The 17,777-nt window shown below is 46.8% G+C and overlaps 1 protein-coding gene across 1 annotated transcript in view; it reads left to right on the plus strand.

Annotated features, from left to right (window-relative positions):
* Positions 1-10,049: 10,049 nt before the first annotated feature.
* MYO16 (myosin XVI) overlaps positions 10,050-17,777 on the plus strand; it is a 224,243-nt gene continuing 216,515 nt past the window's right edge. Inside the window, exon 1 of the mRNA XM_060231776.1 lies at positions 10,050-10,162. The gene's annotated coding sequence lies outside the window, so the exon portion shown is untranslated. The remainder of the gene's footprint in view (positions 10,163-17,777) is intronic.

A 17,777-nucleotide genomic window follows, 5' to 3' on the forward strand; every position in this document is an offset into this window, starting at 1 on the left:
GCCCAGTGGCAACACCCTGACCCCCTTTCTAGTTTGGTGCAGTGGTTAAGTGTGCGGACTCTTATCTGGGAGAATTGGGTTTGATTCCCCGCTTCTCCACTTGCACCTGCTGGAATGGCCTTGGGTCAACCAGAGCTCTTGCAGAGCTGTCCTTGAAAAGGCATCTTCTGGGAGAGCTCTCCCACCTACCTCACAGGGTGTCTGTTGTGGGGGGAGAAGATAAAGGACATTGCAAGCTACTTCGAGTCTCTGATTCAGAGAGAAGGGCGGGGTATAAAATCTGCAGTCTTCTTCTTCTTCCTCTATCTCCCAGCAGCTGGTTTAGCAGGGATGGGGTTTATGCCTGTGTTCCGGGGGAGAAAGAGTATCACTTCTGCAGAAGCGTCCCATGGGGGACAGGAATGATTGCAGGTAAATGCAAGTTAGCATATGCTTTGAGTAGGCTTTGAATTTTTGTGGGCTGTACCGATAACTATACATAAGACCGCACAGCACTTTGTCTTTAATTTTAATGGTCAACCAGGAACTAAAGGGGAGTTCCATTTAATATGTGTATAACCTTTGCCAATGTACTTGCAGGTAAATATTAAACTGTGGAAGAAGGCAAATGATTCCTCTCACCCCTTGGGCTCTGAATGTCTCTATTTTACTTCAGTAGCAATCAGTTGCGTGTCTGTGTGTCTGCTTTGATGGACCTTGCTCAGTCAACCCCCATGAACAAATTCTGAATCAAAGAAGACTTCCTTTTCCACTTAGCTCTGATAAATGGGCAAATCCTTCTGTTTTCAGCAGTGGCACAAATAAAAACCAAATTGGTTATGAAGCTTATCCCATAAAACCAGAGCTTGGGAAGGAAACCAGAGCCAGTTTGGTGTAGTGGTTAAGTGCTCGGACTGTTATCTGAGAGAACCGAGTTTGATCCCCTCCACTTGCAACTGCTGGAATGGCTTTGGGTCAGCCATAGCTCTCGGAAGAGTTGTCCTTGAAAGGGCAGCTGCTGTAAGAGCTCCCTCAGCTCCACCCACCTCACAGAGTGTCTGTTGTGAAGGGGGAAGGTAAAGGAGATTGTGCACGCTCTGAGACTCTGAGATTCAGAGTATAGGGCGGGATATAAATCCAATATCATCTTCAAAAAGATCATCTATGGGCTGTGGCAGAGCGGCAGAGCACCTGTTGGGCATGCAGATAGTCCTGGGCTTAATCCCCAGCATCTTCACCTAAAAGGACCAGGTAGTAGGTGATGTGAAAAACCTCAAACTGAGGCCCTGGAAAACTGCTGCTAATCTGATTGGACAATACTGACCTTGCTGGACCAATGGCGTGATTTGGTATAAGGCAGCTTCATGTGTTCCTCTGTAGGAGTGGTCTAGCATTTTCTTGACCCCTTCTGAGGTTCCCAAGGTCTGTCTGTCCACAGGTCTTCCATTCCTCTCAAGGGCTGCTGGCTTTTATTAGCATATACTGATTGTGTGGGTTCTAGAGAGGGGTACCCAAATACAGGATGAAGCAAAATGGAGTAATTCCTGCCCTCAGTGGGGAGCGCAGAGGTCTTAATTATGTGGTGCAACCCAAGGTAATAATAAAGAATAAAAGCCTCTAATGTTGGGAGAACCAGGTTTGATTACCCACTCCTCCATATGCAGCTGTTGGAGTGGCCTTTGGTCAGTCACAGTTCTTGAAAGAGCTGCTCTCTCAAGCACAGTTCTGGAAAGAGCTCTCAGCTCCACCTACCCCACAGGGTATCTGTTGTCGGGGAGGAAGGTAAAGGACATTGTAAGCTGCTCTGAGTGAAGGGCAGAGTATAAATCCAATATCATCATCATCATCAATCATCATTTTCTCCTCCCCCCTCACCAGCCAACCTACGTTTTATTTGCTCCCCTTTCAGTTATATTTATTGATTATTGATTACATTTATACCCCACCTATAATAATAATAATAATAATACCTTTTATTTATATCCTGCCCTCCCCGCCGAGGCAGGCTCAGGGCGGCACACTGTAAACCCAAAGCAGCATACATAATTCCCTTCCATTTTGCCTTTACAACAACCCTGTGAGGTCAGTTAGACTGAGAGTGTGTGACTCATCAAAGGACACCCAGCAAGCTTCTGTGGCAGCAAATTCCACATTTTAATTCACTCGTCATGTAAAGAAGTATTTCCTTTTGACTGTCCTGAGTTTACTGCTCATCAGCCTCATTGGATGCCCTCAAGTTCTAGTATTTTGGGAGAGGGAGAAAAAGTTCTTTTTGTCCACTCTCTCTACCCCTTACATAATTTTATAAACCTCTGTCGTCTCTTTTCTAAACAGAGTGATTCCTCACTGCGCTCTTTTTCTAGCAGGAGCTCCTCTGTATATTAGGCCACACACCCCTGATGTAGCCAATCCTCCAAGAGCTTAGAGGGCTGTTAGTACCGGGCCTGCTGTAAGCTCCAGGAGAATGGGCTACATCAGGGGGTGTGGCCTAATATACAGAGGAGCTCCTGCTAGAAAAAGAGCCCTGCCAGTCACCAGCATCCTGTTGCTGTGACGGGAATAGGAAGGAGCCGCAACGTAAGAGCAACTAGTGGGGAATACATCGCTTGAGCTTGCACAGGGAAAAGTGTGGGGGCGGAGCAAATGCCGGTGAGGAATCACTCTGAAAACTCCCAGACTCTTCAGTCTTTCTTCATAGGGAAAGTGCTGGATTCCTCAGGCCCATTGGGAACTGCCACTCCAATCCAGAAGAATGGGTCTACTTTTTAACTTTATCCTTCAGTTGCCTATTTCTGTGGCCCCTGTGGGCAGGCACCCCACGCCCTGTTTGTTCCTCCTCCCATTTTACCTTGAGAAAACGAAACTCTTCACTACTGCTAGTATGGCTGGTGTCGCACGATATGAAACAAACCTATCTAAGGACCACTAGGGGGCAGCGGTGTTACATGTCTAAAGAAATGGCCGATTTGGGGAGGATCGTCCAAGGAAGAGTTAGAACAGTTAATAGCACCACCTGCCTATTAAAACAAAAAATGAAGAGCATTGCTTGAGCTGACCACAGGCTCAGCTACTAATGCGAATATGAAAAAGCAAAAAGTAAGTATATTTTAAAAACTAAAATTGCCACACACACACACACCCCCGCCGCAGGTGAGGCCTGGAGGTCTCCCATAATTATAACTGATCTCCAGACTACAGAGCTCAATTCTTCCTGGAGAACCTGGCTGTTTTGGAAGGTGGGCTCCATGACATTATACCCCACTGAGGTCCTTTCCTTCCCCAGCCTTCACCCTAAAACTCCAGGAGCTCAGAGTGACTAGTGCTAGATGCAGATAGTTTGCTGTTTTAAAAGCTTGAGCTGGATTCTTTAACATTGGTATCGAAGCTGGTAGGAGTCAAGACATCAGCCCAAGAATCATCCCATTTCTGTCGTAGCAACCCCCCTGCGCGTGAATCTCCAGGTCTCTCATATATAAAGATAGAAGCCAATCCTCATGGCTTACTTCTGATCTGGCTTGGAGTGTGCGTGTGGGGTTTGTATGTATATTTAGAGCTAAGCTTATTCCCTCTGTTTGCTGCTTTGTCTGCAGTTAGGGGCACCACTGGGATTTTTTGGTAGGGAAAAAAAAATCCAGAAGGAGCCTATTTGCATATTAGGCCACACCTCTGCTGTCACCATTGTTTCACACAGAGCTTTATTTATTTATTTATTTATTTATTTATTTATTTATTTGGCTTATTTAGTTAGTTAGTTAGTTAGTTAGTTAGTTAGTTAGTAGGCTTATATTCTGCCTTTTCCCGTAAACAGGGTCAAGGCAGATCACAACATATAAAAATAGCAATAAAAACCTACATATCAAAGTTAAACACCAATTTAAAATTAACAGTAAAAACAAATAAAACGCACCACCGGCAGACAGGGCACAGCATATCAATAACCCTCTCTCTCTCTCGGCTTGGCTTCGCGAATGAAGATTTAAGAAGGGTGCAATAGTCCACGTCTGCTGCAGGCTCGCTGGTGGCTGACAAGACCAATGCGGGACAGGCAGGTCCGGCCACAGTGGCTGCAGGGAAAAGTCTGATTTAGAGTTGGTGCTGTAGCAGTGCGATTCTTCCTCAATCTCCCTTTGTCCTCAAGACCAGCTATGCGTGCGTTCTCAAAGGAAGAGACAGCCTGGTGGATGGTGTGCCTCCACGCTTTGCGATCTGAGGCTAGGTCAGACCACTGGTGATGGTTGATGCGACAGGTGCCAAGGGATTTCTTCAAGGAGTCCTTGTACCTCTTCTTTGGTGTCCCTCTATTTCGATGGCCGGTGGAGAGTTCGCCATACAGGGCAATTTTGGGAAGGCGGTGGTTTTCCATCCTAGAAATATGCCCTGCCCAGCGCAGCTGCGTCTTCAGCAGCAGTGCCTCGATAACCAGTTGCCCTGTAATAAGCATGATGTCACCACAAGGGAGGCCAAATGATGGAATAATAGGATGCCCTTTGCCTCAATCATAGGCCCGGCGAAACAGCTCCTTCTTGCAGGCCCTACGAAATGGCAGTAATTCCGGTAGGGCCCGGATCTCCACAGGGAGCTGATTCCACCAGGCAGGGGCCAGGGCTGAAAAGGCCCTGACCCTCATTGAGGCAAGTCGGACGTCCTTAGGGCCAGGGGTGGTCAGGAGGTGTTGCGTAGCCAATTGCAACAACCTCTGGGGCGTATATGGGGAAAGGCGGTCCCTCAGGTTTGTTGATCCCAGACAGCGTAAGGCTTTAAATGTCAGTACCAAAATCTTGAAGAGGATCCGGTACTCAATAGGTAGCCAGTGAAGTTGGTGCAGCACTGGCTGAATGCTTGCCCGTAAAGGAAAAGCAGTTAACAGCCATGTTGCCACATTCTGCACTAGCTGGAGTTTCTGGATCAGCCTGCGTAGAGCGAGTTACAGTAATCCAACCTGGAAGTGACCGTTGCATGGATCACAGTAGCTAAATCCTGGTGGGGTAGGTAGGGCGCCAGCTGCCTGGCCTGCTGAAGGTGGTGAAAGGCAGATCGAGCAACTGCTGTGACCTGGGCCTCCATGGTAAGTGAGGCATCCAGTATCACTCCCAGACTCCTCACCTTCTGAACCGGCGCAAGAGATGCACCATCCAAGGTTGGGAGTCAGAGGCCCAACTCTAGTCCCCCGCGATTCAGGTACAGGACTTCCGTCTTATTTGGATTGAGTTTCAGCCAGCTTTGTTGCAACCATCCAGCCAAGGCTTCCAAGATCCCAGTCAAATGCTCCAGAGTCGTGTCTGAATGGCCGTCCATCAACAGAAAGAGCTGGGTGTCATCCGCATATTGGTGACAGCCCAGCCCAAAACCTCAAGCAATCTGGGCAAGGGGGCGCATATAGATGTGGGGTAAGCTTGTTCAGGGCAACAGTTTCGCCCTCCTGCACCCAGATCTCGGTTATACATGCCAGATCTACTTGTTGCTCTACGATATAATCACGTAAAGTATAGATCTTATTATTAATAGATCTGGGATTAAACAACATCAATGTCGGAGCTGGGTATACATTCCTAGCCCCACAACCAACATGCCGAGGGGTGGGACGTACGTGGGAAGAGGCCCGAGCATTTCCATATCCCTGGCTTCTTCCAAAAAGCCCAGCAGGAACTCATTTGCATATTAGGCCACACTCCCTGATATCACTGTTTCACACAGAAACAAAAAGAAAAAAGCCCCGCAGGAACTCATTTTCATATTAAGCCACACCCCCTGATGCTGAGCCAGCCAAAACTGTGTTCCTGCTCAAAAAAAGCCCAGGGACACTGTATGTCTACTGAGGAAGGGACAAAATATAATTCATACGAAGGAAAGAATGCATTTCAGCAACCTCATAATTTTACATACCGCATGTGCATACTTATGCACATTTATACACCATTGTGAAAATAGTCCAAAACATAAGTCCAGAAAAGAGCTCCAAAGAACCGGCAACAGGGTAAAGCCTGTTTCAGTTCGCGAGGTCCTTCCTCCAGGAAACGTCGTGCAAAACTTGTGGTATATGTGTAGAAAATATTCACAATATTCAGTTCTTTCACAAATTCATGTATAATTGGAACGCTGCTGCCTCCATCTGGCCTCTCTAGGTGTTTTGTACAATAGAGTTTTCCCTCCCATATGGCTAGAGCATCTGGGAAAAACAGAGTTTGTTTGGAAACGCCTAGAGTGGCCACTGCACGCTGGTGCAATGACGTCACTTCTGGGTGCTTTCATCACACCAGCGATGTAGGGGGAGGTTCCCCTCACTGGGCCAATGTGGGAACCTCCCGGACCAGGGGCTTGGCAGCCCTACCCTAGACAAATGCCTAATTTGCCTGGTGGCAGGGCCAGCCCTATCTGGGTGGACGACCACCATGGAAATCCAGGGTCATGATGCAGAGGCAGGCAATGGCAAACCACCTCTGAGTGTCTCTTGAAGAAGGGAAGAGATTGGATTTATACCCTGCCCTTCACTACTCAAAGGAGTCTCAGAGCAGTTTACAATCTCTTTTCCCTTCTCCTCCCCGCAACAGACACCCTGTGAGGTAGGTGGGGGTGGGAGAATTCTCCCTGAAACTGCTCTTGAGAGGAACAGCTCTGCAAGAATTTGTGACTGACTCAAGGCCACAATAGCAGATACATGTGGAGGAGTCCTGATTCCTCAGGAATGGGGAATCAAACCCAGTTCTCCCAGATAAAGAGTCCATGAGTTTAACCACTATACCCAATTGGCTCTCTTGCCTTGAAAACTTCCAGGGCTGCCATAAGTTAGCTATGATTTGACAGCACTTTCCACCACTGATATACTAAAACCATAGAAACTCTGGTTGGTTGCTAGGCCTAAACATGCATTCATAAATATTCAAGACTTAAGTATTCAAGAGCCAGTTTGGTGTAGTGGTTAAGTGTGTGGACTCTTATCTGGGAGAACTGGGTTTGATTCCCCGCTCCTCCACTTGCAGCTGCTGGAATGGCCTTGGGTCAGCCACAGCTTTCGCAGAGTTGTCCTTGAAAGGGCAGCTTCTGTGAGAGCTCTCTCAGCCCCACCCACCTCACAGGGTTTCTGTTATGGGGGAGGAGGGCAAAGGGAATTGTGAGCCACTCTGAGTGGAGGGCGGGATACAAATCCAATGTCGTCATTGTCGTTGTCATCATCGTCTTCTTCCTCCTCCTCGAATATTTCTTGGCTTCCTTTTCCTTTCTGCCTCTCCCCAAGTTCCCGCTCAGATCTTCACACTTACCTAAAGAGCAGCAAAGGGCTTTGAGGTCTGGCAGCCGAGAGGGCAGAAACCTCTTCTCTTGTGATGTCAAGGACGCAGCCCAGTTGAGGTGAGTGGGCTTCGTCTCTCAGAACAGCTGTCCTCTCTGCAATATGTTTGAATGATTACTCTGTCACTGCCCTGTTTTCTTAGCTAGATAATTTCATGCTGTGTTAGAACTCCTGGGCAAATGTTCGCCCTGGTCTTTTGTCCAATGCATGCACCTTGGGTGTAAGCTATTGCCCATATGTTTTGAATTAGCAGGTGTCTCTACCCTCCAACAGAAGAGGCAGACAGTACTGTTCCAACCGGCATCCACAAAAGATGTTGTACAAACAGATGTTCTGAATTAGTGTTTGAAAACAGCACTGGTCGACGTAACAGTGGTATGTGTAAGCTAAGCTTACAGTTTAGCACAGGAGTGGCCAAACTTGCTTAATGTAAGAGCCACATAGAATAAATGTCAGATGTTTGAGAGCCACAGGACATGAACATCACATGTTTGAGAAGGGAAGGAAGGAACATAAGAACATAAGAGAAGTCATGTTGGATCAGGCCAATGGCCCATCCAGTCCAACACTCTGTTTCACACAGTGGCCAAAAAACCCAAGTGCCATCAAGAGGTCCACCAGTGAGGTCCGGAAGGAAGGAAGGAAGGAAGGAAGGAAGGAAGGAAGGAAGGAAGGAAGGAAGGAAGGAAGGAAGGAAGGAAGGAAGGAAGGAAGGAAGGAAATAGATGGGGGAAGGGGGAGGGAGAGTTAGGTGGAAAGAAAGCAACTTTAAATGCATTCTGCAAGCTGCTGCTTGACTTGCAGAAGTGATTTAAAGAAATGGCTTCCCCAAGCTGGCCGATGGGGCAGCTGGAGGCTTCAAGAGCCACACAATATGTGTGAAAGAGCCACATGTGGCTCCCGAGCCACAGTTTGGCCATCCCTGGCTTAGCATATGGCTATCACCAAGTCTCAATTAACAATGGAGTAACTGGTAGTCTGGATGGCCCAAGATAGCTCAGTCACATTATATCCTGAAAGCTAAGCAGGGTTGGCCTCAGTTAGTACTTGGATGGGAGACCACCAAGGAAGCCCAGGGCTGTAAGCAGAGACCGGCAGTGGCAAACCACGTTTGTCCATCTGTTGCCTGCAAACCCCATGAAAAGTTACCTGTGACTTGATTACAGTTTTCCCCATCCCCCAATAGTTGATATCCGAGCCTCTCCCAGAGGCAAAATCAAAAGCACAACAGCAGTAGAAGACATCTTGCACAGTGCTGGTGACAGAACAAAGTAGGAGTCCAGTAACACCTTTAAGACCAACAAAGTTTTATTCAGAATGTAAGCTTTTGTATACATGCACACTTCATCAGATGACGCAATGGGATACAGTCGGCAGAACTGCATAGAGCTGGTGGGCAGTGGTTAAGAATGCAAAGTGGTACAAAGTTAGAACTCAATGAAATTAACAAATTGAAAGAACATTTGGTCTGGATAGCATTTTCATGGGAAACCAATAAAACTGTAACATGTCAGAATGGGAGAAAGATGGTGAGAGTGTATGTGGTAGGTACAGGTCAGATTCAGAATTATGTAATCGATTATTGGCTGATGAAAAGCGGTCTACTACGGAATCCATGGCGAAATTTTGAGTAGCTTGTTACAGCATCAGGAAAAGTCAGTTAATTTTGTAATAATAACTTGGGTTATGGTTTTATCTTCTCTCTCCTATTTAATTGGATTTTAATATAGTTTTTATGTAACTGAGATCCTTACAAGAGACCCATGTGTATATATTGTTTAATTTTTGTACTTTAATTGGATTTTAATATAGTTTTCATGTAACTGAGATCCTTACAAGAGACCCATGTATATATATTGTTTAATTTTTGCGTGCTTTGTCTCGCTGAGCAGGATATTTCAGTTGTCCGCAGCCCTGGCTTCTGGTGGCGGTATTTTGTACTGGAGATTCGTGGATGTGTTACGGCCGAGGAGAAGAAAAGCAAACTGGGCTCCGAAAGCAAAAGCCCGAACGCTTTTGTAAGTACCAGTATTTTATATTTCTGTAAATGGCTCGATGCTGCAATAAATCTTGACTGACTGACTGGTGAGAGTGTCATAAGGCAATAAATGGAATCTGTTAATTACTCTGTTGCTTGCAAGTCTGGGTTAAAACTGAGGACATGTCTTTTCCAGAAGTGTTCCTGTACACCTAATTTACTTTTAAACATGTAACATGCATTATAAACAAAACATTATAATACTGTTGGTGACAGACAGCCTTAGTATTCCATTTCTCCCCATAGTAGCCCCACGGTGCCCCCTGAATGCAGGGCCTCTTTCAGAAAAGGAGGGTCCAAGCCTTGTCCTTCAACCCATCCCACATTTCCCTCCGACACACAAGCCCGCTTTCCAGTAGCTGCCTGAAGGACAATGCCCCAGTGCCCTTCCTCTCTGTGCCAAATGCTGCAGCTTGTGCTGCTAGGTAAGAAGTGGTCTCTGGCCAGGGCCCTCAGTCTTCTGTTCGCCGAGGGAAACACCAGGGGGACCCAGGATTGAAAGGCATGCCACAATCTGTTGGGAGGAGTGGCTCATCGAAAGCCTAAGGGTTTCCCTCCGCTGCAAGTGTCGGTCCCGCTGTGGAGACAATGCTGTGTGGGAGGAATGAGTGTTTTGCCAGGGAAAGGGGGTCACTCCGACAAGGAGAAATGGAAGACACAACACACGGCAATGGTGTCGGCTGTCTGGTAACACAGTGAAAAGACACACCACCAGAGGAAAGAGAGGAGTGTGGAGATTTACCTCAGCCCAGCACTTAAACTTGGACTTTATTTTGAGGAGGGATTTTCCTGACCCTGAAATCCATGTCTGGAAGAGGTCCAGAGGACACATACAACAACCGCCTACAGATCCTGGAGGGGTGAGTATTGTCTTAACTGAAATTGTCACTGTTTCTACCTTTTTCAAAAGGGTCACTTTTAAACAATGAAGCCACTACCCTGTTGGATGGCTTGGAGAAGGCATTTGTCTCTTTACATCATTTCTCCAAGCAAAGTCAGCCAGTGGCTTGGAGAATGCATTTAAAATCAAAGTTGCTTACAAATGGTTCATTTTATTGCTCCTTTAACCATATTTAGGGTTCATGTCCAAGAAAACCATACAAATAATAAGAAATCATAACTGGGTGACTCTCATTAATGACTGTAGAAATTTAAATTGACAATAGTAACCTTGAAACTAGACTGCCAATGTCTGTTTCACAAACTTTCACATTCAGCTGCTTTAGAAATGGGAGGCAGCCCCGCTGATGGAATAGCAGCACAATTTCATTCAAGCGAAAATTTCACACGCTTAGCAACTGAAGCTAATTCTGATGTCATTCTGCCATTCTGATGTCCGAGATTTCTTATTATGCAGAAAATTCAGTTCTCATGAAAAGTTATTGTACAGACAAAAGGCTTTCAGGCAAGGAGGCCTTCTGTCCGGCAAATAACTATCTCTCTCTCCATGGCTATTTTTTTTGCATAGATATTTTTTCCCTCATAGTTTGCGTGCTTTGTCTTGCTGAGCGGGATATTTCAGTTGTCCGCAGCCCTGGCTTCTGGTGGCGGTATTTTGTACTGGAGATTCGTGGATGTGTTACAGCTGAGGAGAAGAAAAGCAAACTGGGCTCCAAAAGCAAAACCTGAACGCTTTTGTAAGCCTGCCAAGATTTTCGGCGCAACTGTCAGAAGGCTGATGCTTGGAAGGACAGCGGCTCTGTTGCCAACATGTATGGGACACAAACGGCTATTCATGAGGGAGAGTTGGTGGTTTCTGTGTTAGCACTCCTTGGCAGACTCGTATAGCAAGAACTGTCCTTGTTTGCACTGGGGGAGAAAAAAAAAACCCTTACCCCATTACCATAGAAACCCCTTTTGCATGCTGGAGGAAGCTGAGGTCACGCAAAGCATTGTTTGCTCCTGGTGAACGATGCCTGCTTACAAGGCTAACGAGTCCCATAGAGGAATGGACAACGACATCCCCAGCCTGAGTCAACATGACCGAATATTCCCCTCTCCCTGTGCTTCTGGGTTCTGCAGGACTGCTCTGAAACATTACTCATGATTTTGTTGTAAAGACTAGGCCAGGAGTGGCCAAACTGGCTTGGAAGCCACATGTAGCTCTTTCACACATATTGTGTGACTCTTGGAACCCCCACTGCCCTGTTGGCTGGCTTGGAGAAGGTATTTGTCTCTTTAAATCACTTCTGCAAGCAAAGTCAGCCAGCAGCTTAGAGAATGCATTTAAAGTTGCTTTCTTTCCACCTCTCCCTCCCTCATCTATATCCTTCCTTCCTTGTGGCACTCAGATATCTGACATTCATGTCTTGTGGCTCTCAGGCATTTGATATTTACTCTATGTGGCTCTTATGTTAAGCAAGTTTGGCCACCCCTGGACTAGGATAACTTCTGTTATCCTTTATAGTTAAAGTTTTTAAAGTACAGATGTCAGCAAAAAATGGAAGGCTTAGTGCTACTTCGTGCCCCAAAAGTGGAGAATTTAGTGAACAGGATGGTCGTTGGTCTTCCTTTTTGTTGTTGTTGTTTGCTGTCACAGCTGACATAGGCCAGCCTCGTAGTGTTTTCAAGACAAGAGCTGTTCAGACATGGTTTGCCATTGCCTGCCTCTGCGTCCCCACCCTGGTATTCCTTGAAGGTCTCCCATTCAAATACTAGCCAGGGGCGATAACGCTTAGCTTCTGAGATGTGACATGATTGGACTAGCCTGTACAATCGAGGCCAGAGCTTGGTCTTCCTTGCTTGTACCTTCTTTTCAAGTCCTCTGTGTCTCTTTGCAACCTTGACTGTTGTAGAAAGACTAACTTCTTGGCACTCGACCCTGGACCGGAGATTCCTGTTGGTTACAGCTCAAAGATGAATTCCTGGGGAAGTTGAAATGAATGAAAGCTCCAATGGGCGGTAATTCACAAGGCCAGAACAAAGAAGTCACACTGGGACCCTATTGTCGCAGTAATGCCCTACTTACCAAAATCCTCTGTCTGTTGCAGTGCTGCCTTAATCAGAAAACAAACAAACAGTGCTGCGATATTTAAAGGCTGAACAAAAATGTACCATGGTCTCGGGATAATGAGTTAACATGCTGTCACGGGAAGAGGCGGGAGATGGAGATGAAAGTAGTTGTGGGAGTAGAACTTGTTCTCCACCTAGAATTACCGTTCTGTTGAAAGATTGCTTTCATGGAGGTCTGGAAAGTTTGGAAAGAGGTTTGGAAAAAAAGTAAAGGTTCCACGTACCTTCAAAAACTAAGAAAGCAAACTAGACCTTATTGCCACAATAAGACCCACCGGGGGGGGGGGGGTAGAAAAAGCCCAGCAGGAGCTCACTTGCATATTAGGCCACACCCCCTGACATCACCATTGCTTCACACAGGGCTTTTTTGGTAGAAAAAGACCAGCAGGACTCATTTGCATATTAAGCCACACCCCCGGATGCCGAGCCAGCCAGAACTGTTTTCCTGTGTGTTCCTGCTCAAAAAGAAAAGCCCTGAGGCCCGCCTTCCCAAAGAGCCAGTTTACAAGATTCCTGGAGAGGCTGCATGTACATTTCCTAAATACTGTAACTATTACAATTCAGAATTTCTTCTATAAAGCCTGGAGTGGAGACAGGTATTTGACAGGCCATTTTCAAATATTTGAAAGGCTGTCATTGTCATTTAGAGGATGGAGTGGAGTTGTCTTCTGTTGTCCCAGAAGATCAGACCAGAACCAACAGGTTGAAGTTAAATCAAAAGAGTTTTTGACAAAAATATTAGAAATAACTCGCTAACAAAACAGTTCCTCCGTAGAACAGGCTTCTTTGGTGGTGGTGGGTTCTCTTTCTTTGGAGACTTTTTAAAATTGGAGGCTATATGGCCATCAGAAGAAGAAGAAGAATAAGAAGAAGAAGGGGGAGGAGGAGGGGGAGGAAGAGGAGGAGGAAGGAGGAGGAGGAGGAAGAAGAAGGAGGAGGAGGAAGAAGAAGAAGGAGGAAGAGGAAGAAGGAGGAGGAGGAGGAGGAAGAAGAAGGAGGAAGAAGAAGGAAGAAGAAGGAAGGAAGAAGGAAGGAAGAAGGAAGGAAGAAGAAAGAAGAAGAAGAAGAACATAGATTTATACCCTGCCCTTCTCTCTGAATCAAAGTCTCAATGCAGCTCACAATCTCCTTTACCTTCTTCCCTCATAACAGACACCCTGTGAGGTAGGTGGAGCTGAGAGCGCTCTCCCAGAAGCTGCCCTTTCAAGGACAACTCTACGAGAGCTATGGCTGACTGAAGGCCATTCCAGCAGCTGCAAGTGGAGGAGTGGGGAATCAAACCCAGTTTTTCTAGATAAGAGTCTGTACACTTAACCACTACACCAATCTGGCTCTGTCCACAATGCTGAGTCTATGGGCGTTTTCGTACTCACCTTCAGCCGGCGCGACCCCCCTCTTCACCGCGCAGGATCTGCGCGGATTTCGCACTAAACGCAGCGGAGCAGCCGGAAGAGCCGGAAACTCCCGGCGCTTTTGCGGCGCAAACCGAAACCGCCAAAAAGCAGTTTGGCGTTTGCGCCGCAAAAGCGCCGGGAGTTTCCGGCTCTTCCGGCTGCTCCGCGGCGTTTAGTGCGAAATCCATGCAGATCCTGCGCGGTGAAGAGGGGGGTCGCGCCGGCTGAAGGTGAGTGCGAAAACGCCCTATGAATTGCTATGAATTTGGACCGATCATGTAAGGGAGGGATAAATCAGTGCTCAGCTCTTCTAATCCTTTCTCATATGGCCAGGGTAAGGATGATCACCACTTTGGGGTCAGAAAGGTATTTTGCTACAGGATAGATTGGCCTGGGGTTGCTGGGGAGTAGGAGATTACTGAGAATTTCCTGCAGGGGTGGACTAGATGACTCCTGAGCGTCCCTTCCAGCTCTATGTTTCCATTTCTATGTTTTCTTGCTTCTAGGATAAGTTATGATTACTCAAGAAGCTCAGCAAAAAAAGCCTGATGAGGACTTAGTATGATCCAGGAGGCATGAAAGTGGCAGAGAAACAGATATCAGGGAGAAAGAAAGAAAAAAAATACATGAGCTCAAACAGGCTATTTTCCCCAACAGTTTAAACACCTATAGAACCCTAGGGGAGGAGTTGTACATAAGGTTGCCAGGTTGTACCTATTAACCTGTAGGAGACGTGGGTGGAGGGGATTTATGTTGATGTTGGAGTCCCCAGCATGAGGATGTCACTGGAAGTGATGATGAAGCTGGAAGTGACATCATTGTGATGGAGGTGACTCTAGGGTTAGCCACAGAGTTTATGGCAAATAATATAGCATCACCTGATGTGAGAAAATGACCCCTCTGTCACACACATGGTTGCCAGGGCGCCTGGAGAAGTAAGCTTGCATCCGCCTGGCCAGTGAATGCGAGCAAAGCTATCCAGGGACTGTGTAAGACTCCCGTGTACCTATCACTAATTATACAAGTGCTTGAGACGGGCACAGAGTGTCTGCAGCCGCACACAAACATTTCCCCGCTACCGCGTGGAAGCCGCCATGGCGAGGAGGAGGCTACGCCGCAACGGAGCTATCCAGGCGAACGGTGTTGAAGCGCTAAGCCTGGAAACTACTGTGTTTCGCTTACACCACATGTAGCCATCTTCCTGCCTGGTTGGATTTCATTCCTTCTAAGTGGGAGCCTCACGTACACACCTTGAGTCATTCCTAGCCCGCAAGCAACCTATCTAGTTTAAGATTGGATTAATGGCTCCACAATCAATCCTGATTGCCAAGTAATATCCTGAACAACAGGCTTCGCCCAGGAGATGATGAGAAAGAGGAAGGATCTCTCCTGACACATCCAAGCCCTTTTGTCTACACCGGAATACCTAGGTTCATATCTGATTCTCTATTGTCCCTTTCCCAGTTAATCCCATCTGTTCCCAATCACCCAACCATTCCCATATTAATATCAGCGGAGCCGCCCCAGGCCCTGTCGCAACTTGGAAGTTTCCAGGATGCCCAGGATGAAGGTGATGTCCATTGGTTGAAGCACACATCCAATCAGGTGTCGCCATTGACTCGCCATTGGTCCAGCCGATGTCCAGCCTCCTTGGTCATCAGCAGAACCTCCCATTACCACTCCCAGTCACCTCCCATCCCCTCAGGACTAAGGTGACTCTATATAACCTGTGGACTAGCTACCCACAGGTGTGCCTTCTACTCAGTAAACCCCATTCCCGCTGTGTAGTTACACCCCCGATTCCTGATCAGTTTCGGGACCTTACCCCTATTTCCTCATTCGTCGCCATCGGAGCCTTCCATTGGAGTCTGCGAGAGGTAGTATTACCCTGTATGTCCATTCCTTTATGTTCCCCTATCGATCTCTCTATATTTCCTAGACCTGTGTGAATGTGTGATTGATTTTGTACCTTGTGTGAACGAACTATTGTCTCAAATAAACCACAATTGATTTTATTAAATTAGAGTCCTTTTATTGAGCATTGACCATCTGAACGGTTGAGCCTCGTATACACAGATAATAAAAGATTCCTTTTTGGGGCTAGCTGTCTCTCAGTCTAATTCCCCAAGTTATTTTGAGAGCAGTTTCCCTAACACTGATGTGATGAGATCACTTCTGGGATCTGCAGGAAATGGTGTCATTGTGCAAGGCAAAGAGCCAGTTTGGCGTTAAGAGCAGCAGACTCTAATCTGGAGAACTGGGTTTGATTCCCCATGCCTCTGCATGAAGCTGCTGGGTGACCTTGGGTCTGTCACAGTTTTTTCAGAGCTGTTCTCTCAAGAGCAGTTGTCCCAGAGCTCTCTCAGCCCCACCTACCTCGCAGGTTGTCTGTGGTAGGGAAATGAAGGGAAAGTGATTGTAAGTTGCTCTGAGACTCTGAGTGAATAGTGGGGTATAAATCCAATCTCCTCCTCCCCCATTTTGCCCAGCGTTTTTCTCCTGCCACCCAGCTGAGTGCTGGCAAGTTGCACTGGGAGTAGGGTTGCCGTCCAATTCAAGAAATATCTGGGGACTTTGGGGTGCAGCCAGGAGACTTTGGGGGTGGAGCCAGGAGCAAGGGTGTGACAAGCATAATTGAACTCCAAAGGGAGTTCTGGCCATCACATCTAAAGGGACCGCACACCTTTTAAATGCCTTCCTTCCATAGGAAATAATGAAGGATAGGGACACCTTCTTTTGGGGCTCTTAGAATTGGACCCCCTGGTCCAATCTTTTTGAAACTTGGAGGATATTTTGGGAAGAGGCACGGGATGCTATACTGAAAATTTGATACATCTATCTAAAAAAACAGCCCCCAGAGCCCCAGATACCCATGAATCAATTCTCCATTATATCCTATGGATATAAGTCTCCATAGGGAATAATAGAGTTCCCAGCAGACATTCCCCTCCCCGCCCCCTGCTTTCTGATGACCCTGAAGCCAGGGGGAGGGCCTCAAAACTGGGGGATCCCCTGCCCCCACCTGGGGATTGGCAACCCTAACTAGGAGGCAGATGTGGGGGAGCAAACAGGAATTTCCAAATCATTTCTCTCCCTCCCCTGGTCCTTCCTTCAAGCCCACAGCTCATTATTTTCCTCTTTTCAAAGCCAGTGATCTCCTCCAATGAATGAAAAGGTCGCGTTTCATTTCACCTACAGGCTCAGTTAAATTGACCGAGGAATTTGTCTGCTCTGTATCTTTTAAAAGGTTTCTTCCTCACCCGGTACCTCAAGCTTAATTAAAATAGGCCATGTGCTCTTTTCAGCCCGAAGACAAAACATTTGCATTTGCAACTGCTTTGAAAATTGTATTTCTCCCCCCCACCCCTCTTCTTAATTCCCAGAATTGCTGTCGAGGAAAAGGAAAGAACTAACCTTCTTTCATGGGTAACAATTTAGTTAATAAATTTGTAAAAGAGAAAGAGAGAAGGAAAAGGCAGTGTTGTCACAGTAAGCAAAAAGAAGTGACCCAGTGAAGATAAAATAAAATGCAGACAAATGTAAAGTGTTGCATGTAGAAAAAGAGGAAAACTGGCTAGGCTTTTGAGATGGATTTAGTTGTTCAGGTGCATTTGGCCAATGGCAGCCTTCAGTAGACCCCATGTGAGAGTTCTATCTGCCTCCTCCTTGGGTCAAAGGAATTTTAACATCTCTGTTTCCCCATCCACAGGGAGGGTAGATCAGGTCAAAGAAGCTTTTTCCTGAAGTTTTCCTTGGGAACAGAAGAACATAAGCCATATTGGATCAGGCCAATGGCCCATCCAGAACAGAAGAACATAAGCCATATTGGATCAGGCCAATGGCCCATCCAGTCCAACACTCTGTCATACAGTGGACAAAGAAATCAAGTACCATCAGGAGGTCCACGAGTGGGGCCAGGACACTAGAAGCCCTCCCACTGTTGCCCCCCCTCCAAGCACCAAGAATACAGAGCATCACTGCCCCAGATGGAGAGTTCTATCTATATCCCGTGGCTAATAGCCACTGATGGACCTCTGTTCCATATGTTTATCCAATCCCTCTTGAAGCC

The sequence above is a fragment of the Heteronotia binoei genome, chromosome 1 (assembly GCF_032191835.1).
Source record: "Heteronotia binoei isolate CCM8104 ecotype False Entrance Well chromosome 1, APGP_CSIRO_Hbin_v1, whole genome shotgun sequence".
In the NCBI taxonomy this organism is placed as follows: domain Eukaryota; kingdom Metazoa; phylum Chordata; class Lepidosauria; order Squamata; family Gekkonidae; genus Heteronotia; species Heteronotia binoei.